The sequence below is a fragment of the Triticum urartu genome, chromosome 7A (genome assembly GCF_056163025.1).
Source record: "Triticum urartu cultivar PI428250 chromosome 7A, HENAU_Tu73, whole genome shotgun sequence".
Classification (NCBI taxonomy): Eukaryota; Viridiplantae; Streptophyta; class Magnoliopsida; order Poales; family Poaceae; genus Triticum; species Triticum urartu.
This window is the reverse complement of record NC_141879.1, coordinates 503007426-503034059: the sequence shown is the minus strand read 5'-3', so window position 1 is coordinate 503034059 and position 26634 is coordinate 503007426. Positions and strand designations below refer to the sequence as shown.

The window sequence follows — 26634 nt, the reverse complement described above, 5'->3', positions numbered from 1 at the left end:
CCGGCGGATCTCGGGTAGGGGGTCCCGAACTGTGCGTCTAAGGTCGATGGTAACAGGAGACAGGGGACACGATGTTTACCCAGGTTCGGGCCCTCTCTATGGAGGTAATACCCTACGTACTGCTTGATTGATATTGATGAGTATAAGTATTACAAGAGTTGATCTACCTCAAGATCGTAATGGCTAAACCCTAGAGGTCTAGCTTGTATGGCTATGATAATGAATTCTCTCTCTCTCCGGACTAAGTCCTCCGGTTTATATAAGCACCGGGAGGATCTAGGGTTACACAAGGTCGGTTACATAGAAAGGAATCTACATATCATGTCGCCAAGCTTGCCTTCCACGCCAAGGAGAGTCCCATCCAGACACGGGTGCAGTCTTCGGTCTTTGTATCTTCACAACCCATCAGTTTGGCCCATGGCTAACAGGCTGGACGCCCGAGGACCCCTTAGTCCAAGACTCCCTCAATGCCCACGCGCACGCCACCTAGGGGATACGAGGGCGCGACCGGGTGTCCGACACCGCCGGTCGTGCCAATGCTGGCGAGCCCTCCTGGTGCACCTGGGAGCGCGCGGGCGCAACGAGGCCCGTCGCGTGATCTGGCCACAACTTGAGATTTGAGTAGGGAGCAGAAAGGCGGCGTACCCCTGGCCGCAGTATCCAATAGCTCGGCGACGCGTTCCAGAAGCGCGTCACGGCCGCTCTCCATCAGCTGGCACCGCAGCAGCTCCCGTGCCACCACGAGCGCGGCTCACATATTCGCCTGTTCCCGTTGGGTGTGTGGCGTCGTCACTGCCGCGTAGCTTGCGGCGGCCCGCGCGCGCCGCGGCGTGAGGGCGGCGGACGTCGACCCGCGCTGCCCGTGTCCGCTGGCGTTGGGCAGCGCGCGGGCTGCCTGGAGCGTGGAGTTGAGGTCTTCTGGAACAGATGGAGGTGCTCGAGCTGGCCAGGCCCCCCAGCGGTCGGCCTGGGCCCTCGGATCATCAGACATCGGAGATGTGGGGCGACAGCGGGTCGGTCGATGAGGAAGAAAACCTCGGTGCACCCCTACCTGGCGCGCCAAATGTTGGATTTCGGGTTCCGGCAAAACCCTCGAGGTTCGAACACTGGGGTGCACACGAAGATCTCTCCCTTCCCAAGCTCACCCACGCCCCACGGTCCCAAGGCGCAACACATCGAACTCGACGAACAAAGGACACATGGTTTATACTGCTTCGGGCCACCGATGTGGTGTAATACCCTACTCCAGTGTGTTGTGGTGGATTGCCTCTTGGGCTAAGGATGAATAAGTACAAGGGAAGAACAGCCTCCTGAGGAGAGGTGTTCTTGGGCTCGATGAGCTTGTGTGGTTGAGGCTGGAACGGATCCGATCCAAGATGAGTTCTCCGATCAGTTGCCTCCTACTGTGGTGGCTAGTCCTATTTATAGAGGCCCTGGTCCTCTTCCCAAATGTAGGCGGGAAGGGATCCAACAACGGCCAAATTTGAAGGGAGACAACTAGTACAAGTTATCCTGATGAAAGGTGGTCTTCGCCTGCCAAAGGCTCTGGTGGTGACGCCGTCCTAGGCTCCACGGTGACCTCCGTCCTGCCGTCCTGCTGATCTTTGTCTTGTTGCACTGATATGGAAACCTTTTCCTGATGCCTCGGGACTCCTCGCCTGCGCCTGCCCCTTTAGCACCAAAGAGGAAATGAGGACACTGCGCGCTGGTGCCCGCCTGGCCTTGGTCGTCATGGCTTGCATCACAGGAACCTCGCGAGGTGCCCCTCGCCTTGATCACTCCGCCCGTCGCGAGCCAGCCTAGTGAGGCCTCCCCCGAGGAGGTCTTGTGTCATCCTCCTCGCGAGGCTTGGTGTAACACCCCGGATGTAACTTTCCCAATTTGTACTCCAACTCCTGCCGTTTCCGGCGTTAAGTTATATTTATTTCCTCGGGTTCAGGTTTTGTATCCGTGTGTTGTTGTCGTTGTCATGCATCTCATATCATGTCATCATGTGCATTGCATTTGCATACGTGTTCGTCTCATGCATTCGAGCATTTTCCCCATTGTCCGTTTTGCATTCCGGCGCTTCGTTCTCCTCCGGTGGTCATTTCTAGCTTTCTTTCGTGTGTGGGGATTAAACGTTTCCGGATTGGACCGAGACTTGCCAAGCGGCCTTGGTTTACTACCGGTAGACCGCCTGTCAAGTTTCGTACCATTTGGACTTCGTTTGATACTCCAACGGTTAACCGAGGGACCGAAAAGGCCTCGTGTGTGTTGCAGCCCAACACCCCTCCAATTTGGCACAAAACCCACCAAACTCTGCTCCATGTCCTAGAGCGTTTGATCACGATCGCGTGGCCGAAAACCGCACCTCATTTGGACTCTCCTAGCTCCTCCTATGCCTATTTAAAGAACCCCCGAAATCCGGATCTTCTCCTCCCCCAAAACCCTAGCTCCTTTCGTCTTCGCGCGCGCCGGACAATTGCCCCGCCGACGGACACGTCCGCCGCGCCCGTCCGCCGCCACGTGGCGCTCCACCATTGGCTCGCGTCGCCGCCCCACTTCGCCGCCTCCACCGCCAGCCCGACGCGGCCCGTGGCCGGCCCGCCCGCGCCCGCGCACGGGCCAGAGGAGCCCGACCCCGCCGCCTCGTCTCCTTGGCCGCGCCGCCGCCTCCCGGCTCGCCTCGACGGCCGCCGCCGCCGCCGCGCCATTGCCGGCCATCGCCGCCCGGCCGCGTCGCCCCGCCGCCGCCGCCACCTCGTCGCCTCTACTCCGGCACCGGGCCGCCACCGCCCGTCCCCGGCCGCGCCGCTTCCTTCTCGCCGCCGGCGGAGCCCCGGCCTCCTCTCCCTCGACTTCTCTCGCCGCTGAACAGTGCACATCGCCGGAGCCACCTCGGGAAGCGTGCGATCCAGATCTGGGACGAACCCTAGGGGTTGACCTCTCTTTTTTTCCTAAGTCCCCAGAATTTTTAGTTCATGTGCACATGTTCGCGGCTCCGTAACTTTGCATCCGTAGCTGCGATTCATGCATATAGCATATCAAAATGTTCACCTCAGAGAGTACATCATTTCATTCCATTACATCATTTTCATTTGAGCTCATCTTGATGCCCGAAATGCTGTTAGAACAGGGCTACTTGAGTTAATTGTCAGATCTGCTACTCCGTTTAGCACTTTTGTCATTTTTGCCATGATTATTGTGTGCATGATATGCCCGTGAGTTCTACATATATTTTGTTAAGCGTTTTGTCATCTTTCCAGAGGTGCAACCCATGTATTTTTAGGATGTGTGTGGTGACTTGTGCAAGCTTGCAAAGTGGTGCACTTGCTAATTCTGTTTTCAGGGACTTAGTGATTTCACAGTCATGGGATTGTTTATCTCATGATGCCATATGTTCATGTTGTTTCCTAGTGATCCGTGCCTCTTTTGAGGATGATCAGTAAGGGAGTTTTGTTAATATTGTAGTGCTCTATCCATCCATGTCTTTGTTTGCAATTATGGAGCACCCTAGCTTGAGTCAATCGAGCTCTACTTTTGCTTCGTTGCGAATCTGGGCAGATAGTCAACTTGTTTGCGATTTTGCCGATGTTATTGTAGTTGATCCGTGCATGCTATGCCATTGTTCTTGCCATGTCTAGCTTGAATTTTGTGCCTTCTTAAGGGATGTATGATTGTCTTTCCATGACTTGCACCGTGGTGAGTGCATCGAGCTCGTAAACATGCCTTCGTGAGTTATGTTTCAGCATGTCCCAGTTTTCACTAAGTCTGAAAACTGATTATGTTTTTGCTATGTTCGTGTGCTTGTTAGTATATTTTGTGATCCCTTTTGGCTCAAGGACACTAAGGGACTTTTGTTAAGCTCTTTGAGTAGATCCATGCCATGTCTTTCTTTGTCATGTTCAGGTCCTGTCGCATGTTGTTTTGTTGCTCCGAAGAGGGCTATATGATCTGAAATTCCAGACAAGTGTTAATTTCACTAAGTCTGAGATCTATTTTACCATTTGCGTTTTTGCCATGCTTGTTTGAACCTCCTACTGGATGAATTGGCCGTAGATCAGTGCTAGGCTTTTGTTAAGCATCTTGAATGCTTCCCTGCCATGTATTTTGTTGTCATGTTCGGTTGCTGTAGCATGTTCATTTCATTGCATTTAGATGCCTACTTGCTGTAAATCGCAGACCGGTGTCATATTTGAATCGCTTGCCATTTCCAAACCGTAACTCCGATTCCGGCGTTCTTTATATTGTTTTCAAGCGATTTCATCTCATCTTTCCAGTGGCACCCTTGGAATTCCATGTTGAGGCCAGGTTCATGCATTTCCTGTCATATCTTGCATTTTGCATCCCGCATCGCATCCCGCATAGCATATCATCTTTGCACCGTGTTGTTTGAGTTTGCACGTGGTTGATTGTATCCTTGTTGTTTGTTTGTCTTGTTTGGGTAGAGCCGGGAGACGAGTTCGCTAACGATGAGCCTGTTGAGTTTGCTTTTGAGGATCCAGTCAACTCTGACAACTGTGGAGGCAAGATGATCATACCCTCGAAATCACTACTATCTTTGCTATGCTAGTTTGCTCGCTCTTTTGCTATGCCATTGCTACGATGCCTACCACTTGCTTACAAGCCTCCCAAATTGCCATGTCAAACGTCTAACCCACCATTGTCCTAGCAAACCGTTGATTGGCTATGTTACCGCTTTGCTCAGCCCCTCTTATAGCGTTGCTAGTTGTAGGTGAAGATTGGAGGCCGTTCCTTGTTGGAACATCTTTTATTTACTTGTTGGGATATCATTATATTATCTTGCTATCTTAATGCATCTATATACTTGGTAAAGGGTGGAAGGCTCGGCCTCTCGCCTAGTGTTTTGTTCCACTCTTGACGCCCTAGTTTCCGTCATATCGGTGTTATGTTCCCGGATTTTTGCGTTCCTTACGCGGTTGGGTTATAATGGGAACCCCTTGATATTTCGCCTTGATTAAAGCTTTTCCAGCAATGCCCAACATTGGTCTTACCATTTGCCACCTAGCCTCTTTTTCCCTCGGGTTTCCGGAGCCCGCGGGTCATCTTATTTTAAACCCCCCCGGGCCAGTGCTCCTCTGAGTGTTGGTCCGACCGAGTAGACTGCGGGGCCACCTCGGGGCAACTTGAGGGTTGGTTTTACTCGTAGGATGTCTCATCTGAGTGTGCCCTGAGAAAGAGATATGTGCAGCTCCTATCGGGATTTGTCGGCACATTCGGGCGGTGTTGCTGGTCTTGTTTTAACCTGTCGAAGTGTCTTGAGTTACCGAGATACCGAGTCTGATCGGAACGTCTTGGGAGGAGGTCTATTCCTTCGTTGACCGTGAGAGCTTGTCATGGGCTAAGTTGGGACTTTCGAAAGCCGTGCCCGCGGTTATGGGCAGATGGGAATTTGTTAATGTCCGGTTGTAGATAACTTGAACCTTAACTTAATTAAAATGAATCAACTGAGTGTGTTACCGTGATGGCCTCTGCTCGGCGGAGTCCGGGAAGTGGACACGGCGTTGGAGTAATGTTTGCGCAGGTTGCTCTCTAGTTTCTCGCTCGTGCTTTGCCTCCTCTTCTCGCTCTCTTTTGCGAATAAGTTAGCCACCATACTTGCTAGTCGCTTGCTGCAGCTCCATATATTTACCTTGCCATGCCTATAAGCTTAAATAGTCTTGATCGCGAGGGTGCGAGATTGCTGAGTCCCTGTGGCTCACAGATTACTATTACACCAGATGCAAGGCCTGATGATTCCGCTCCAGGAGACGCGTACGAGCTCAAGTGGGAGTTCGACGAAGACTCTCAACGTTACTATGTTTCCTTTCCCGATGATCAGTAGTGGTGCCCAGTTGGGGGTGTTTGGGACCGTGTCGCATGTTGGGTTCTCTTTTATTTTGGCGCCGTAGTCGGGCCATGAGTGTTTGGATGATGTAATGTTATTTATGTACTTGATTGATGTGGCGAGTGTAAGCCAACTATGTTATCTCCCCTTTTATTATCATATTACATGGGATGTTGTGAAGATTGCCTAACTTGCAACATATGCCTTCAATGCGATTATGTCTCTAAGTCGTTCCTCGACACGTGGGAGCTATAGTCGCATCGAGGGTGTTACACTTGGCCCCTCGCGAGGGTCTTGAGTGTTTGCTGGTGAAGATGGGCCGTACAGGGCCGCTGGAGGAGCCACGCCGTGGGCCACAGGCAGGCAAGTCTGGGGACCCCCGTTCCCAGGACGCCGACAGACACCAATGACCCTAGGAGGTGACGTGTACGGGCCGTCCCGCCAGACAGAGCTCAGTCATTCATTTTATTGACGCTGCAGGGATGGACTCGAGCACATACGTCGTGCCAAGTCTTCTCATGCTATGGTCCCATGGAAAAACTGTCAGCGCATGACTCCTGCTGCGGCAAAGCGTCGAACCACAGTTGTACAAACCGGGCCGCACACCCTTACTTGCCCACATGCGATTAACTCATGCGAGAACAAGGCACCAAGGACCATGGGAGGTGACGCACATGGGAGCTAGCCTGCGGGACAGAGCTCGGTCGCTAGGATTTAGCAACGCTGCAGGGACGAACCCGAGCACAGACGTTGTGCCAGTCCTTAATCATGACGCAGTCGTGGGCGGGTTTGCAAGGGCGCGGCGACATCATAGTGATGAAGCACCGGACATGCAGTTGAAATATTTAGGAAATTCATGAAGGCAAGGCCAGTTCTGATACATGCGCAAAAACGATACAACTGCTAGGTCGGGCCCTGTCAGCCTAAGGATGGTGCAACCCGAGGGGTGCCCTGCGTTGAACAAACCAAAAAGTCACCTGTCACCATTGTTGTAGAAGTGTTGGAGTAGATGAAGACGCATGTTGCAGAGATCGCTCCTCACGGGCCAACCGGCTCCTGAGGTCTGGAGGGCTTGCGAGGGTCCGATGCCTGCTCCATCAGGACCGCCTGGCGCATGACCTCATGAGCCACACATGCACGTTGCGCGAAACGCTGGTACGAGGCAGCCACATTCAGCAGGCCGAACAACATGCAGGCATAGATGCAGGGGTAACCCCCACTCCGGCCGATGCGGGATGGCCAGAAGAGGTCCTGCGAAGCACCCTGTTGAGGCCTGGAAAGTTGAGGTAGACGCGCAGATCGCCGCCCATGTCAGGGGCCACGGCTGCACCCGGTGGTGCGATGCGACGCTCGCCGCGCATGGCTCGCATCTCCTGAAGATCCTCGATTGTCTTGTGTCGGCGTCCTGGGAACGGGGGTCCCAGACTTGCTTGCCTGCGGCCCACGGCGTGGCTCCTCTAGCGGCCTGGTACGGCCCATCTTCACCAGCAAACACTCAGGACCCTCGCGAGGGGCCAAGCCTCACGAGGTGGACGGCAAAAGACCTCCTCAGGGGCAGCCTCGCTAGGCTGGCTCGCAAGGAGCAGAGAGATCAAGGCAAGGGGCACCTCGCAAGGTTCTCGTGATGTGAGCCATGACGACCAAGGCCAGGCGGGTGCCAGGCGGGCGCCAGCAGGTGTAGAGCACCTGTTGCCTCTTTGTTGCTAAGGGAGCAGGCGCAGGCAAGGAGTCCCTAGGCATCAGGCAAAGGTTTCCATATCGGTGCAACAAGACCAAGACCAGCAGTACGGTAGGACGGAGGTCACCGTGGAGCCTAGGACGGCGTCACCACCAGGGCCTTTGGCAGGCGAATACCACCTTTTGTCAGGATAACTTTTACTAGTTGTCTCCCTTCAAATTAGGCCGTTGTTGGATACCTTCCCGCCTACATTTGGGAAGAGGACCAGGGTCTCTATAAATAGGACTAGCCACCACAGTAGGAGGCAACTCATTTTGGATCGGATCCATTCCATCCTCAACCACACAAGCTCATCGAGCCCAAGAACACCTCTCCTCAGGAGGCTGTTCTTCCCTTGTACTTGTTCATCCTCAGCCCAAGAGGCAATCCACCACACCACACTGGAGTAGGGTATTACACCACATCGATAGCCCAAACCAGTATAAACCCTGTGTCCTTTGTTCGTCGAGTTTGATGTGCTGAGCCTTGGGATCGTGGGTGAGCTTGGGAAGGGAGAGATCTTCATGCACACCCTAGTGTTCGAACCTCGAGGGTTTTGCCGAAACCTGAAATCTGACATTTGGCGTGCCAGGTAGGGGTGCGCCAAGGTTCTCTTCCTCATCGACCGATCCGCCGTCGCCCCGCATCTCTGATGTCTGATGATCCGAGGGCCCAGGCCGACCACTGGGGGGCCCGGCCAACTTGAGCACCTCCATCCGTTCCAGAAGACCTCAACTCCACGCTCTAGGCAGCCCGCGCGCCGCCCAACGCCCGCGGATGCGGGCAGCGCGGATCGACGTCCGTCGCCCTTACACCGCGGCGCGCGCATGCCGCCGCAAGATCCGTAAGCTACGTAGCAATGGCGGCGCCACACACCCGACGGGAATAGACGAATATGCGAGACGCGCTCGTGGTGGCGTGGGAGCTGCTGCGGTGCCGGCTGATGGAGAGCGGCCGCGACGCGCTGCTGGAATGCGTCGCCAAGCTGTTGGATGCTGCGGCCAGGGGTACACCCCCTTTCTGCTCCCTACTCACATCTCAAGTTGTGGCCAGGTCACACGACGGGCCTCGTCGCGCCCGCGCGCTCCCAGGTGCACCAGGAGGGCTCGCCAGCATTGGCACGATCGGCGGTGTCAGACACCCGGTTGCGCCCTCGTCTCCCTAGGCAGCATGGGCGCGGGCGTTGCTCCTCACGGCCCCAATCGAGCGCCACCCCACGGCCACTAGGAAGGCATGCCAGGCTCGGCAGCATGGGGTGCCTTGGCGGAAGTTCCGGCGAGGCAACTCAAGAAGCCTATGTGCCCCGTATGGTGAATCAGGAGTACACGCCAGAGGACGACCCCTGCACGTTCCACGAGCCGCGCTGGGAATAAGAGATGTTGGAAACCGAGGCTTTCTACAAGCCACCCAGGAGCCTCGCCGCCCCCGCCGAAGGCAACCACCACAGGGTACCGCTGATAACTCAGAAGCAGGCTTACGCTAACCATGGGTCACAAGTGGACCAGGCCATGTCGGCAGACGGTGCCCTCAGCGCTGCAGCCCCACCCCAGCCAGGGCAGCGCACTGGGGGCTGCGCGGAAGGAGTCTGGAGCAAGCCCCACCCCCATGTCACGTGGGGCAAGGCGTCACCCGGAGGTAGGTCCTCTACCGGGGAGGCGCCGATGAGCCCTCCCGCCAGCAGAGGGCCTGTGGTCGCCGAGGGCGCCGCTGGCATCCCCTCTACCCCTTGGCCTCGACCAGGTTTCCGGACGCTCCAACGGTGGTCGAGGGTGGCGCAAGGCGGTGCCCTCATCTGGCGATATGAAGCAAGGCTCGCGCCTGTGAAGGTCTCCACCCGTGACACTCTCACGTAATAATGAGTGGGGTTGTACACGCCCCGGAGTCTTCGGAGAGCCGCCCTCGAGCCTCGGGGCTCCCGCCCACGTCCTAGTGGAAGCACCATGCCCCACGCTGGCCGTCGACACTGTCCCCCAATGACTAAGATCACGGCTGGCAAAGGCACTAGGCTCTGTGCTGGTGAGAAGACAAGAAGACTAACTAGGTGCCGGATGCGACCTTTTGCTTTCACTCCCTTTTTCTGTAGCTCAATTTGCAGCCTTTTTGATTTGAATTTGAAGTCGTATTTCCTTTGGCAATCGCGGGGGGGTGCCTTTTCTCGTTCGTATTAATTTCTTGAGTTTTCTGGATTCGTGCCTTGATTTGAGGTTTGCATCTGCCGTCTCCCCCCTTCCGTGCACCTCGCGAGCGGGGGCTGGGCGTTGCATACGCGCACCGCACGCGCACCCCGCCATGACTGGCGCTCGCTCCTCGCGAGGCCCTCTCGGGCGGACTAGCAGACTCCTCAGGAGCCCCAAGCCTCGCGAGCCCGCGAAGGACTCCCCTCGAGAAAATACACATCCGCAGCAGCCAAATCAGTGTAAAGCCTACCTGGGCCAAGGTAAGTTACAACCGCACGCCTGCGAGGGGCTTGCGAGCTTACAAAACCACGCTTTAAGTCTGGTCCAAGGAATAAAACAATAGTCTGATTACATGAGGGGCTACCCCTCCCCAAAATGCTCTTATGCCCTGAGGGGCCGTGCACAAACTTTTCCATGCAGGTTCAAAACAAAGGAGTGCAGGTTCAGTTGGACATGTCGCTCGCCGCGTCCTCTGGGTCGTCATCACGCGCGTCGCTGGCACCACTGTAATTATCGCTGGCACCATCCACACCATCATCAATCGTGCCGCCTTCATCCACCGCTACCACCACAACATCATCATCGGAAGCGAAAGCTCTAACCAGAGCATCCACGTTATCATCCACCCAGCGCGCCAGGTCGCCCTGAATAGCCCCGGGGACTGGGGCTATGGTGGTGTCGAAGTCGAAGTTGGGGTCAACATTCTGAAGATGGCTAAAGACGCGGGAAAACGTGTGCCCGAGGAGGCCACGACTCTTTTCGTCAACAAGCTCACAAGCTCTCTCAGCCTGGTTCTCTAGGCGTGTGATGATGTCAGCGAAGAAGCTAAGGTGGCCGGCGTAGTCTTCTGGATGAGGATGAGGGGCGTATTCTCCAGGCGTGTGATGATGTCAGCGAAGAAGCTAAGATGGTCATGGAGCATGGGGGCGTGTTCGCGCTACAACATCCGTCGGCGGATTGCCTCCTCCCTGCTCTGCTGCGCAAGGGACTCGGCGGTGGTAACTCGCTGCTGAAGCGGAAGCAGTTCAGCACGGGCGGAGGCCAGCTCAACCCGCACGGAGATCAAAGCAGCTGCATCGGCCTTCTCGCGCTGCTCCGCCTCAGTCAACCTCTACCTAAGGGCGGTGGTCCTGCCCTCAGCTTCGACTGCCACGAGCTTCAGCTTCAGGTCGTACCCATTGGCAAGATCAGCGCGAGCCTCCTCCGCCCGGCGGTCCACTTCCTCCTGGATCCTGGCCTCGCGCGCGCTGACAACATCTCCCGCCTGAGCAACCTGACGCTCTCTCACCTCCAACCACTCAAGCTCAAGGCTGCGCTCTGTGGACTCCAGCATTAGTGCTTCCTCGCGCTTCAAGACCTCCTCCTCATCAGCCAGCACCCCCTTCATTGATGCCAAGGCAGCTCTGTGCGCTTCCGCCTGCTGCTCCAGGAGGGCATTCAGGGCCTGAAGCTCCTGCCTACGCTTCTCGACAACCTCGCGGCGGCGGTCTGCCTCCCTGGCCTCCTCCAAGGCTCGGGCGCTGGCCTCACACGACGTTGCAAGGGATGCCTCGGCGTCCGCGTTAGCGTGCTCACGTTGAAGGCGCCCGAGGCTGATGGCCACCTTCAATTGACGCCATTCATCCACCAACCGAAGACCCTCGGTTTCCAGGCGAGCGTCCACATCCACAAGCTCTTCCCCGAGCCGGCTCAGCGCACCCATAGCTTCCTGGAAGAGCTCGTGACGGATGGCACCCCGCCTGCGCGCAAGCTCGAATGCGCAACCAGGTCCGTCCTCCATGCCGGGAGTTGTTGAAGAGGTTCGAGGTGGCTCGCCTCCTCCCAACAGGGGGCTGGAGGCCAGCACCTTTCCAGCCACCCTTCGGGCCCCGACGGGGGTGCGGAGGGGCGGAGGCTCGTTACCCGAAGGAGAGGCCAGGACCGAGGCCACCCAGCTGCGCTCAATAACCAGAGAAGAGCCCTCGGCACACCTTCCGCGCCCTAAGCAAGGCCGAAAAGAGCGAACGGCAAGAATGCGGGGTCGAGGCGCCAAGGCAGCGTTCTTGCCTCTCCGGCTTACCTCACACCAGGTGTTGTAGGCTGGCTTGAGGCACTCAAGGTCAGCAAAGGACTCGAGGCAGGAGGAGGTTGCTTCTTGGGAGACTTCGTCACCTTGGCAGAAGGAACCCTGAGGAATCACGGTTAGGAGGAGAAGCGGCACCCTGGAAATTACGAAGATAAGGTACTCACTCATCAATAGCGATGTACTTCGTCTGCTTCAATGGTCGGAAGGCGTCACCACTGCAGCTTGGAGATCCCCTCCTTTTGCGGAGTGCCGCGAAGTTCAGGTGGAGCCGGCCGAGGCCCAGGGCGCGGCCACCAAGGCCAGGCGCAGATGGTGCGACCCCTGAGGAGGTGACTTCAGGGGTGCCGGACCGCGTTGAGACCTTGGTGCTCGCCTCGTGGAGGTTCACCGAGGCCTCGGGGGCTCCGGCGTCAGGAGCATCGGACCGTGTCGCCCCAAGGCCGCCTCATCAGGACGGCCTTCCAGGGTCCTGGGGGGTGGCACCTTAGGAGCCCCGAGTGGTGTCGATTCCTCAGCAGCAGCGTCGCCATCGCCCGACAGCGACCGCCCCCTGCGCCTTGATAATTCCCAAGTGCAGGGAATCAGCATAGCAATTCCCAATGGTGGAAGTGATAAGTATGGAGTGTCGAACCCGCAAGGAGCTAAAGGTAAGATCAATATTCTCTCAAGTCCTATCTGCCACTGATACGACTCTACGTGCACCGAACGTTTGCTTCCAACTAGCAACGAGAAATAAAACTACGTTGTGGGTATGAAGAGGATAACTTTGTATGATATCGGAGAAATAAAGTATGAAAGTAGGTGTTGTTATCATAAAGTTAGAATATATTACTAAATATTATAGATAGCTAGTGTGGAATAATGGTGGATCGGTGTGCGGAATTGTCCTAGGTAATTGTTAACAAGACCGGTAATCACTATTGCAGTTTCATATGAGGGAGAGGCATAAGCTAACATACTTTCTCTTCTAGGACATATGCACTTATGATTGGAACTCTAGCAAGCATCTACAACTACTAAAGATCATTAAGGTAAAACCCAACCATAAAATTAAAGTATCAAGTCCTCTTTATTCCCATACGCCATGTCCCGCTTATCCATGTTTGTGTTTCAGTCACTCACGCAACGCAGACAATAATCAAACCATGGACATATTACAACACCCTACAACGGGAATCCCTCATGCTTGCGCGACATGGAGGTCACCATAGGATAGAACCAAAGTAAAACATACAACTCATACCAATCTAGATTATCAATCAACCCAAAGACAAAGGATATCTACTCAAAACATCATAGGATGGCAACACATCATTGGATCATAATATGTGGCATAAAGCACCATGCTCAAGTAGTGATTACAGCAAGGTGCGGGAGAGTGGACCTCGTAAAAGAGATGAGGATGGTGATGACGATGGTGATGTTGATGAAGACGATCATCGCGGCGATGATTCCCCTCCCGATGGCACTCCGGTGCCATCGAGAGAGAGGAGGAGAGGTTCTCCCCCTTGTGCTTCCTCCTCCATGGCCTCCCCCCTAGATGGGAGAGGTTCTCCCTCTGGTCCTTGGCCTTCATGGTGATGATGGCCCCTCCTGGATCCTCCTCCATGCCCTCCGATGATGATGTCCCCCTCCGGCAGGGTACTAGAGAGGGCCTAGATTGATTTCTTGTGGCAACAGAGGCTTGCGGCGGCGGAACTTCCGATCTAGGTTAATTTTTGGAGGTTTCTGTATATATAAGAGGTTTTGGCGTCGAGAACAAGTTAGGGGGGGTCTCCGGGCTGTCCACGAGGTAGGGGGCGCGCCCAGGGGGGTGGGCGCGCCTCCTACCCTCGTGGGCAGCCCGAGACTCTTTTGGCCCAACTATTTTACTCCACAGCCTTCTTCTGGTCCAAAAATAAGCTCCGTCAAGTTTCATGTCACTTGGACTCCGTTTGGTTTTCCTTTTCTGCGGTACTCTAAAACAAGGAAAAAACAAAAACTGGCTCTAGGCGCTAGGTTAATAGGTTAGTCCCAAAAACCATATAAAACAGCATATAAATGCATATAAAACATCCAAGGTTGATAATATAATAGCATGAATACTTCGTAAATTATAGATATGTTGGAGACGTATCAGCATTCCCAAGCTTAATTCCTGCTCGTCCTCGAGTAGGTAAATGATAAAAAAAATAATTTATGAAGTGTGAATGCTAGCAAGTGCATAAGTTTTATTGATGATAGTTCCAATCACTTTTTCAAGCATCATTATATATCATAACAGTAGCTCATCTTCATAAAAAATTTCATGATCAAGTAACAAGATATTCACATGTTAAAGTATAGATCATAAACTTTCTTGAAACTAACAAACTATATTCTCAGTCATCAAACAATTGCAATTCATCTTATTTTCAGGAAGGGTCTATGTCAGAGCTTTGATTTAGCAAAACTCCACATACTCAACTATCATTTAATCTTTCACAATTGCTAACACTCACGTGATATTTATGGGTTCATAGTTTTAATCGGACACAGAGAAAGATATGGGCTTATAGATTCGCCTCCCAACCGTTTACCTCAAGGGTAATGTCAACAATAATAGTTCATGATAACTTATATCCAATTGGATATATATATCTGGATCTTTCCAACACAATGTGCTTGCCAAAGGATAAAATGTAAAAAGGAAAGGTGAAGATCACCATGACTCTTGCATAAGGGTAGAAGATAAAAGTAAAAGATAGGCCCTTCGCAGAGGGAAGCAGAGGTTGTCATGCGCTTTTATGGTTCGATGCACAAAATCTTAATGCAAAAGAATGTCACTTTATATTGCCACTTGTGATATGGACCTTTATTATGCATTCCGTCGCTTTTATTTCTTCCACATCACAAGATCGTATAAAGCTTATTTTCTCCACATTAATAGATCATACATATTTAGAAGGCAATTTTTATTGCATGCATCGATGACAACTTACTTGAAGTATCTTACTCAATCCATAGGTTGGTATGGTGGACTCTCATGGCAAAACTGGTTTAAGGAATATTTGGAAGCACAAGTAGTATCTCTAATTGGTGCAGAGAATTTGGCTAGCATGAGGGGGAAAAGCAAGCTCAACATGTCGGATGATCCAAGACAATATACTTTATTTCGGATATAAGAAAACATAACCCATTACATTGTCTTCCTTGTCCGACATCAACCTTTTAGCATGTCATATTTTAATGAGTGCTCATAATTACAAAAGATGTCCAAGATAGTATATTCATATGTGAAATCTCTCTTCCTTCAATATTCTTTCATGAATTGTTCAAGTGACCATTTCTACGTTTGCTAACTTTCAATAAGTTTACTACCTATACTTATTCTGTGTGAAGTCATTATTCCCCATGGTATAAGCATATGAAACATATATAAATTCAGATTTATGATATCCAATTCATTCAACCATTTACTCATAGGATATATATGAAGCACGTGAGTAAATGACAAACTACTCCAAAAAGATATAAGTGAAGGACACTGAGTAGTCAAATAATTAACTAGCCATGGGAGGATTCTTTTTTTTTCATTCAAGATTTAAGATACAATGATTTTATTCAAACAGCAAGTAAAATTGAAAATACGCTCCAAGCAAAACACATATCATGTGACGAATCAAAATATAGCTCCGAGTAAGGTATACCGATAATTTTGAAGACGAAAGAGGGGATGCCTTCCGGGGTATCCCCAAGCTTAGGCGCTTGAGTCTTCCTTGAATATTACCTTGGGATTCCTTGGGCATCCCCAAGCTTAGGGTCTTTCCACTCCTTATTCTCCTCATATCGATATCTCACCAAAAGCTTGAAAACTTCAATCACACAAAACTTAACGAAACTTCGTGAGATAGGTTAGTATGATAAAGAGTAAACCATTCACTTTGGTACTATCAAATACAAGGATCATAATTGTTCTCACACAATGCCTACTGTACCATATCATTTCTACAATTTATATTGAGGAATATAAGCCATAGAAACTAGAAAACAAGAAAACTATGCAATGAAAACAGAATCTGTCAGAAACAGAACAGTCTGTACTGATCTGAACACCAACCATATTTATGCTACTCCAAAAATCCTGAAATAAATTGGTGGACGTGAGGAATTTGTCTATTAATCTTCTGAAAAAATAATCAACTCAATCTCACTCTTCTGTAAAAAATGGCAGCTAATCTCATGAGCGCAAAGTTTTTGCTTTTTTACAGCAAGATCACATTAACTTTCACCCAAGTCTTCCCAAAGGTCTTACTTGGCACTTCATTGAAACAAAAGCTATAATACATGATTAATACAGTAGCTTAATCATGAGAACACACAAAGCAGTAAGGGTAAATATTGGGTTGTCTCCCAACAAGCTCTTTTCTTTAATGCCTTTTAGCTAGGCATGATGATTTCAATGATGCTCACATAAAAGATAAGAATTGAAACATAAAGAGAGCATCATGAAGAATATGACTAGCACATTAAATCTAACCCACTTCCTATGCCTAGGGATTTTGTGAGCACATAATTTATAGGAACAAGAATCAATTAGCATAGGAAGGAAAAACAACTATAACTTCAAAACTTTAAGCATATAGAGAGGAAACTTGATAATATTGCAACTCCTACAAAAATGTATTCCTCCCTCATAATAATTTTCAGTAGAATCATGAATTAATTCGACAATATAACCATCACATAAAGCATTCTTTTCATGATCTACAAGCATAGAATTTTTTCTACTCTCCACATAAGGAAAATTCTTCTCATTCGGAATAGCGGGATCACTAGTTCCTAAAGTTGACACTCTTCCAAACCCGCTTTAGATGATAGTATTATTCATACTCCAAAAGATACAAGTGAAGTTCATGGAGGATTCTACAATTAATATAGAATAACCAATATCCAAGCTCAAAATGTATAAGTGAAGCACACGAAGCATTCTATAAAACCATACTCAAAAGATTTAAGCGAAGCTGAAAGAGCAAGTCTATAAGATCATACTTAAAAGATATAAGTGAAGCTCATGAAGTATTATATAAATTGATGAAGGGACATCTCATACTAGAATGGTTCTTAAAGAAAAACACAAAGGACACAAATCATGTGAACAAAACAAAAACCAAGGTATACCGATAATTGTTGAAGAAGAAAGATGGGATGCCAACCGGGGCATCCCCAAGCTTAGATGCTTGAGTATCCTTAGAATATTTACTTGGTGTGCATTGGGAATCCCAAATCTTGAGCTCTTTCCTCTCTTTATTCTTCTCACATCGGTAACTCCTCGTTCTTCGACCACTTCATCGACACAAAACTTTAACAAAAACTTTGTGAGATCCGTTAGTATAATAAAGCAAATCACTACCTTTAGGCACTGTTTCAAGCTCATTCCAATTTCATATTAGAACTATATCTACTGTATTCCAACTTCTCTATGGTTCATACCCTCCGATACTAGCCATAGATGCATCAAAATAAGCAAACAACACACGAAAAACAGAATCTGTCTAAAACAGGACAGTCTGCAGTAATCTGGAGGTTTAGTAAACTTCTGTAACTCCAAAAATTATGAAATAAATTTGAAAATTTTAACAATTTGTACAGAAGTAATGTACAAAAAGTTTCAGACCCATTTGACTTTCCAGTAAAAAAATAAAATCACGTGCTACAGCCAAAGTTTCTGTTTTTGTTCTGCACATAGTAAGCAAGCAATCTAATCGTCCTAAAACCAAAGATTGGCACATTATTTTTATAATACAATGGATATATATAAGGGGATAATTATTTACAGAGAAACTTCCATGAAAAATTCTACATTGTTTCCATGAGCATGAACACGAGTGCTCAAGGTCGACCCTCACTTCTTCAATGCATAACTTTCCAATCACTTCTCTTTTTGAAAAACTTTTTAGGCATGAGAGGCAAGTAATTTTTTTGTATTTTAATTATTTAAAAAAAATATGTTTCACCCACAACTAAACAGAAACAAAAAAGGAAAAACAAAAACAACTTAGTGAAGAAAGCAAACAAGCATACACAAGAATATCAACCCCACGCTATTGCTCCCCGGCAACGGCACCAGAAAAGAGCTTGATAATCCCCAAGTGCAGGGAATCATCGTAGCAATTCCCAATGGTGGAAGTGATAAGTATGGAGTGTCGAACCCACTAGGAGCTAAAGGTAAGATCAATATTCTCTCAAATCCTATCTGCCACTGATACGACTCTACGTACACCGAATGTTTGCTTCCAACTAGCAACGAGAAATAAAACTACATTGTGGGTATGAAGAGGATAACTTTGTATGATATCGGAGAACTAAAATATGAAAGTAGGTGCTGTTATCATAAAGTTAGAATATATTACTAAATATTATAAATAGCGAGTGTGGAATAATGGTGGATCGGTGTGCGGAATTGTCCTAGGCAATTGTTAACAAGACCGGTAATCACTATTGCAGTTTCATATGAGGGAGAGGCATAAGCTAACATACTTTCCCTTCTTGGATCATATGCACTTATGATTGGAACTCTAGCAAGCATCCGCAACTACTAAAGATCATTAAGGTAAAACCCAACCATAGCATTAAAGTATTAAGTCCTCTTTATTCCCATACGCCATGTCCCGCTTATCCATGTTTGTGTTTCAGTCACTCACGCAACGCAGACAATAAGCAAACCATGGACATATTGCAACACCCTACAGCAGGAATCCCTCACGCTTGTGCGACATGGAGGGCACCATAGGACAGCACCAAAGTAAAACATACAACTCATACCAATCTAGATCATCAATCAACCCAAAGACAAAGGATATCTACTCAAAACATCATAGGATGGAAACACATCATTGGATCATAATATGTGGCATAAAGCACCATGTTTAAGTAGGGATTACAGCGGGGTGCGGGAGAGTGGACCGCGTAAAAGAGATGAGGATGTTGATGTTGATGAAGACGATCACCGCGACTAATATTCCCCTCCCGATGGCACTCCGGTGCCACTGAGAGAGAGGAGGAGAGGTTCTCCCCCTTGTGCTTCCTCCTCCATGGCCTTCCCCCAGATGGGGAGAGGTTCTCCCTCTTGTCCTTGGCCTTCATGGTGATGATGGCCCCTCCGGGATCCTCCTCCATGCCCTCCGGTCATGATGGTCCCCTCCGACAGGGAGCCAGAGAGGGCCTAGATTGATTTCTCATGGCTACAGAGGCTTGCGGCGGCGGAACTTCTGATCTAGGTTAATTTCTGGAGGTTTCTGTATATATAAGAGGTTTTGGCGTTGAGAACAAGTTAGGGGGTCTCTGGGCTGTCCACGAGGTAGGGGGCGCGCCTCCCACCTTCGTGGGCAGCTCGGGACTCTTCTGGCCCAACTCTTTTACTCCATGGCCTTCTTCTTGTCCAAAAATAAGCTCCGTCAAGTTTCAGGTCAATTGGACTCCGTTTGATTTTCCTTTTCTGGATACACTAAAACAAGGAAAAACAGAAACTGGCATTGGGCTCTAGGTTAATACTTTAGTCCCAAAAACCATATAAAATAGCATATAAATGCATATAAAACATCCAAGGTTGATAATATAATAGCATGAATACTTCATAAATTATAGATACGTTGGAGACGTATGACGCCTGCTCCTCGGGCGGGACCCGCGCTCGTGGCAGGAAGGGGGCCCACGAAGACAGGGCTCTGACGAGGCCCTTCAAGGCCAACTAGGCGTGGTCCCCATTTGTAGAAAAGGGGCATCTGCTTCACAAACTCCGCCATGTTCGAGCAGCAGTACAAAAGACAGCCCTCCTCCGGCAGGTTGGCTGGCATCACTACAAAAAAATACACTTCCGTGATGATACATGTTTGTCATAGTAGGTCGCGTTTTTTGTCATGCATGTACATCCATGACGATTTTATGACAGAATCAAGATAGTCATACCTGTGCTGTCATAGAAGTGTTCCATGACATTACCAAAATTATCATCACGGAAGTTTGCACTTCCATGACGATAAATCGCGCGTCACAGAAGTGCTTTCGTCAAGGGTGACCGACACGTGGCATCCACTGTAACAGAACGCCGTTAAGCTATCGGGTCGGGTTTTGGATCCGATAACCTGTTAACAGCCCCGACCAATGGGGATTTTCCACGTGTAAAATCATCATTGGCTGGAGGAAACACGTGTCGGCTCATCGTTGTGACAGATGTCATCCACTCATTGGACAGAAGGTGCCTATGATACGTCGACACGTGGCACGGCCCAACAGAGGCCCATTCCTGTGAAAAGGCCAACCCGTTTGACTTGGTCAAAAGGTGGCAGGCCGGCCCATGGAAAGCCTGTTAACGGCCTATTCGCATATAGCCCATTTACAGCCCGCTAACCCAAGGCCCATTATGGCCTATCCGAATTAGGCCCAGTAGCGTCATTTGGGCCATCCAATATGATTCCAGCCCGTTTTCATTTCTGGCCCATGTATGGCCCATGACGTCTTTCGGCCCATATGAGGCCCTATGTACCTCTTAGCCTATTATCGACCCGTGGTGAAACTGGCCCGTAATGAACAGTGTATCACTTTACACCCATTAACGGCCCGTGGTGAAACTATCCCGTAATGAACAGTTTATAACTTTATACCCATTAACGGCGCATTATTCCGTTGGGCCGTTTCCAGCCCATGTTATCTTTCGGCCTTCTCAGAGCCCATTTATTCTTGGGCTCATTTCCAGCATTCGTTTACTTACGACCCATTACTGTCATTTTTTGCTTGTGGGCCAAATTCAGCCCGTGGTTATAGTCGACCCGTTTGTGGTCTGTTAATACGTTGGGCCGTTTTCATAGCATCGTCAAATACAGCCTATTAACGATGGCCCGTTATGGTCGGCCCATGAACGGACGATTCCAACTCTAGCCCGTTTACGGCCATAATGCGGCCTGTTATTGGCCCATGTTTGGCCAATCGATCATACGGCCCGTATAAGGCCCATTGATGATACGGCCCGTAGAAGGCCCATTGTTTCTACGGCCCGTAGAAGGCCCATTGTTTCTACGGCCCGTAGAAGGCCTACTGTTTCTACAGCCCGTAGAAGACCCACTATTTCTACGACCCGTAGGAGGCCCAGTGTCATTACAGTAAATATTAGCCCATGGTTATTGTGGCCTAGTTTTAAAAAATAGGTTATTGTAGCCACTAGCAAACCGCAGAAAAAGAACTACACTGACTACAAGCAAACAAATAAACAAGACAACAAGGAAATAAATAAGCAAGCAACTTATGCTAGGCTGTCACGGCTATTACACATATTACATCCACTGGGCATCAAAGTTTGCCACCAGTGCAAATATAGGGAACAAAGCAGCATATAAACGCCGCAGCAAAACAAGTCCAGAACTGAAACCACTTCAGAAGAGTTCAAGAAACAACATCCTGGGTACCCATAATGCTGGTAAGATGCTTAGCAAGCTTATTAACTTTCTCTTTTTTGGCGCTTAAATCCTCCAGCGCTTGCTGTTGCGCAAGAAAGTACGCATCTGAATTCTGCAGGGACTTCCTTAGTCCTTCGGCTTCTTGCCGCAGCACAGCTGACTGATGCCTTTCAGCTTGTAGCTGAGACTGAAGAAGCCGAAGTGATTCAGGCAGCGAGTTTGAAGAGCATGTGCCAGCGGTACTGGCCAGTAACTCGAACACTACATCAACGCAGGACTGTGGGGTTTTCTCACTATCTACAAGATTGTTTTTATCACCTTTCTTGGAGACCAACATGGTTGTCTCACTATCTTGAACCTTATCTGCATTACTTTCTCTACCATTGCATAGTGGGGTGCTCTTCTCCAATATTCTGTTTGCATACTACAAGAGAAACAAGCAGACACATCACATGTTTAGCTTGTAGTATACGAAACTCATTTTGGTAAACCGGTTCAGTAGTAAGGTGGACAGGATAACAGCATGAAACAAACATATATCTATGTACTATGGTCACTGTATTATCCATATCATTCTAGTTTATGTTCCCTAATCAAGATAGAGACACATTTCAACTCATATATTTTTAAGACACAGCAGCATAGACAGAATATAAGTGTGAGAAACTACACAACATTGGCAGCACTTGTAATGTGCATCACATGAGAACATAACTGTTTATACAACTTAAACTGAAATCAACATAGAGCAAGAAGTTAGAACAGAAATCCAGTTAAAGAAATAGGTTTAAAACATACCTGTTGCGCCATTGGAGTTTCAATTGGATCCTTCAAATTCGAAAGTAGTTGGTATGAGTAAATACAGTGATGCAACAACAAAGGAGTATGGACCATAGCTACGGAATCTGACCTAAGAACAGTTGCTCTTCTGCTTTAAACGTGGAGTTTGGGTTAGCTGTGGTGGTCTTCGTGCTTTGGGCACTGCAGTAGCTTTACAAACTGCTCGTGTGGGGGTACTCTGTGGTGGACATGGTGCTTTGTCAACTATAAGTGGGTTACTATCCGCTGGGGTTGCGGTTAGATGGGTTGTAGCTGGTTCTCTGCCCAACGGTGTAAGTGTGCAATCTGGAAGAGTCTCGATTATGTGTGGTGGGGCTAGTTTGTGGGCCAGTCCAACCATGGTTCTATCTGCATCGACGGGTAGCACTGTCTTTTGTGAAGAACGGGGTTTTGCTCCCTTAGATACTGCCATCACCCCCTCCAATTCAAATGGCTGATAAACAAGAAAAGAAATTGAATGTACAGACATTGTATGATAGACAGATGTGGTAATTCACATATATGTTGTCTAACCAAACAGGACAGCATGACACAATTTCACATATATAATGGCATAATTCAACATATGATGAGTACCTAAACAGGATGACATGACAAAACTATATGATGTCTTTCTAAAATAGGTTGGGATGAAATAATTCACATACATGTTGTCTAAGTATACAGGATGGCATGATATAATAGACATAATTGATTCATATACTAAGCAGCTGGCACTCGCATGTATGATCACTAAACTAAGCAGATAGAATTCAATATTGTGCATATGATGTCTAAACTAAGCAATGCAAGACATGTGACACCCTCGATTCAATCGTACCCTAATCATACACGCAAATGTGTACGATCAAGATCAAGGCCTCACAGGAAGATGTCACAACACAACTCTAGACACAAATTAAAATAAGACAAGCTTTATATTACAAGCCAGGGGCCTCGAGGACTCGAATACATAAGCTCGAATACACAAGAGTCAGTGGAAGCAACAATATCTGAGGATAGACATGAGTTAAACAAGATTGCCTTAAGAAGGCTAGCACAAAAGCAACAATGATCGAAAAGGCAAGGCCTCCTGCCTGGGAGCCTCCTAACTACTCCTAGTCGTCGGCGGTCTTCACGTAGTAGTAGGCATCCTCCGGGTAGTAGTAGTCATCAGTGGCGTTGTCTGGCTCCTGGGCTCCGTCATCTGGTCGCAACAATCGGGTATGGGGGAAAAGAAGTAGCAAAGCAACCGTGAGTACTCATCCAAAGTACTCACAAGACTTACATCAGATCTAAACTAAGTATGCATCTGTATCAAAGGAACGGGTTGTATCTGTGGACTAAACTACAGAAGGCTAGAAGGGAAGGGGAAAGCCTAGCCTATCGAAGACTAGCATCTTCTGGAAACCACCATCTTGCAGCAACAAGAGGGAGTAGAGTAGCATAAAGTAAAGTAGCAGTAATGTTATCAACCTCGGCCAGAGATCCTTTCTCGACTCCCTGCGAGAAAGCAATCCCAGAGCCATACTATCCAAGTGTCAACACATTCCAAAACTCATCACCATCCAGTTCTCATCACAAGTATCCAGTTCTAGTTGTATCGATCGGGATACAACTCCAAGTGTCCGTTACCGTAGGACAGGCTATCGGTAGATGTTTTCTTCCCTGCAGGGGTGCACCAACTTACCCACCACGCTTGATTAACTCCAGCCGGACACACTTTCCTGGGTCATGCCTGGCCTCGGCCAAACAATACGCCGCAACCCGACCTAGGCTTAATAGAGAGGTCAACACGCCAGACTAAACCTATGCCCCCAGGGGTCATGGGCCATCTCCCCGGGAACTCCTGCACGTTGCGTACGCGGCCGGTGAGAAGACCTAGCTACCTCCTTCAACAAGGCAGGAGCTTACGCAGTCCAACCCGGCGCGCGTCGCTCAGTCGCTGACGTCTATTAAGCTTCGGCTGATGTATACGACGCAGAACGCCCATACTATGCCCACGTGATGGTTACTGCTATCAGGCCAAAGGCCCCTCGGATCAAATATCCAAACCGTAGTGGATTAGGAGCACGCGGTAACGAACAGAGACTCACGATCGATGTGACCCCGTCGCCCCGTCTCGAGTACTTGCGGCAAGGGCTAAGAATGCCCGGCCATGCCTCGTAAGTATCTCGCGGGCACCTTTCAGGTCAACCCGAATCCACATCACTCGCTATTAAGCTCGCGCGGGTACCCCTCAGGGCCGACCCGTCTTTAGTAACATGGCTCAGTGCAAAGTCATAGTAACCATAGTAACTGTGTGTCTAACACCAAGGGGAAAACCTGAGGAATCACCCCCGGTGAATTCCACCCGATGTTGTCATCTAGGTGAACGTAAGAGGATCCACCCTCGAGGTTCACGCTTGAGGGGTTGCACGACAGAGCCGTAATGGAAGTGGTTAAGGAGGAAATCACCCTCGATGACCATGACCGGATAGCTACACTACAGAGATCTCATCAGGAGTGATGAATGAGGTTCCACCCTTGTCACTCGATGGTAGCTCTGCAGAGTCGAGCAACAAAAGGGGGAAAGTGATGTGCGGTGTCGGGGCCTGGACGTCGATCACGTTGATCGAGTCATCGAACATAAAGCGGGGAAACTGGGACAAGGTGGGGGTCACTGATGGATCTCTAACCAACCTATACTAAGCAGTTTAGGATAAGCAGATAAGGTATGAAAGCAGGTAACAACAAATAGGCTATGCATCAGAGTAGGATCATACAGAAAGCAGTAGTAGTTCTAATGCAAGCATGAGAAGGAAAGAAATGGGCGATATCGGAATGCTCAAGGAGGGTTTGCTTGCCTGGAAGCTCTGCTGAAAAAGGAAGAAGTGTCGTCGACGTAGTCGATCACAGGGGCATCAGCAGCGGTCTCGAGGTCTACCGGAGAAGAAGAGGGGGAAGAAACAGTAAATACACGCAAGCATAAGCATAGCAAGACAATAAGCGGTGCTAGAGGTGTTCTAACGCAGCGCTAGCGATACTGGCGAAGGAGGATGACATCCAGAAATGTTTTCCCAGCTCCGGACGTCTGTCAGACAGATGAACTGGAGGGGAAAAGTTCAACGTCTACTATGCTAGAGACGTGTGATAGACGAACGGAGGGCGTATTCGGATTCGTCTCGTTTTTCTGAGCAACTTTCATGTATAAAAGTTTTTCATCCGAGTTACGGATAATTTTCTATGATTTTCTAAAGTTTGAAACAATGTTTTAAATTTTGTATTAAATTTTAAATCCGAATTGACCAAGTCAAATTGACTGGTCAAAAGGGGAGGTAGTGTCCCACATGTCCCTGTCACATGTGTCAATAAATCATCTATCTAATTTAATGGGGGAGGGGCCCACTTGCCATAGACTACAAACTAACCTAACACAAATTACCCTAACTAACATCTAATTAGGCCCTAGTTAAATGGTTTGCCGGATGTACAGAGAGCCGGCCGGCCTCACACGGACGTGCAAACAGCACAGGCCATCCATGGCCATGGCACGGGAGCAACCGGATATGCGCGTGAGTTGGGCGGCTGCAGCGCGAGCAACGGCCATGCACACATCACTGGCAGCAGCAGCGGGCCAGTAGCAAGCAGCAGAAGCAATAGCGGCAGCAGCGGCAACAGTCAGCAGCGGCAGCAGCAGGAAGGCGCCCAACAACAAACGAAGGTGACACGGCTGGGTGTGCGCGTGCGCTGGGCGCGGCCGGAGCGTCGCACACGCAGGGGCAGGGGGCGCGCGGGGGCATGGTGAATACACGGAGCTCGGCAGGGGAGCAAGCTAACGGCCATGGCGGACGGAGCTCATGTGGCGGCTCTAGGGCGGCGAATAAGCAACAGGGAGAAGGGGGTTTTTAGGAGAGGAGCTCACCGCGGTTCCAGGGGCGAGCTCGAGGAGGCCCGGGGTGCAGTGACGGTGATGAATCCGTCGATGGCGTCGCGGTGCCTGGAGGTTGTAGATGATGTCGATCCCTGTGTTGTGGCGGTCTCCGGCTCGATCTGGTACCCAGAACAGACGAAGACAACCACGTCGGGCCTCCTGGACATGCTCCCGTGCACCAGAGACGTCGACGGCCGCGGGATCGATGGCGACGCATCGGCGACCGTGCTCGGGTGAACGAGACAGAGGAGGAGAGGGCGATAGCGGCGCGAGGGAAAGGAAGTGGGGGTGCTAGGGTTCCGGGGTCAAGGGGTGAGCTCTTAAATATCAGGGAGGACCGTGCGATGGTGGCGCGTGGCCAATCCCTGCCATGGACGATGCTCAGGCGGCCAGCTCGCCTTCTGTGAACAGAAGGATGAGGAGGGAGGGGAAGATGGGCCTCAGGCGCTGTGCACTTGTGGCCCAAGTGTACAGTGGCCTTTTTGTTTTCTTTTCTAAATTTTTATATTTATTTCACCATTGTTTTCTATTTAAACGCTATAGTTAATGAACTTACGTAATCTTGAAATCTGGCACATAATTCAATGACAACATCGTGGTGTTGCATAAAAAGTTTTAGAGCCAGTGGAATTGTTCAAACATTTTTAGAAATTGAATTGACAAAATTGCTATGTGAGCCCACTATTGTACTAGTACGTACACC

At 49.6% G+C, this 26634-nt stretch overlaps 1 long non-coding RNA gene across 1 annotated transcript; it reads right to left on the bottom strand.

Annotated features, from left to right (window-relative positions):
* Nucleotides 1–22937: 22937 nt before the first annotated feature.
* LOC147960158 (uncharacterized) lies at nt 22938–26336 on the bottom strand. Its single transcript, XR_015612102.1, has 3 exons — nt 25923–26336; nt 24865–24940; nt 22938–23225 (listed from the first exon to the last, which is right to left on the bottom strand). It is a non-coding gene; the product is annotated as an uncharacterized LOC147960158 (long non-coding RNA).
* Between the last annotated feature and the right edge of the window lie 298 nt (nt 26337–26634).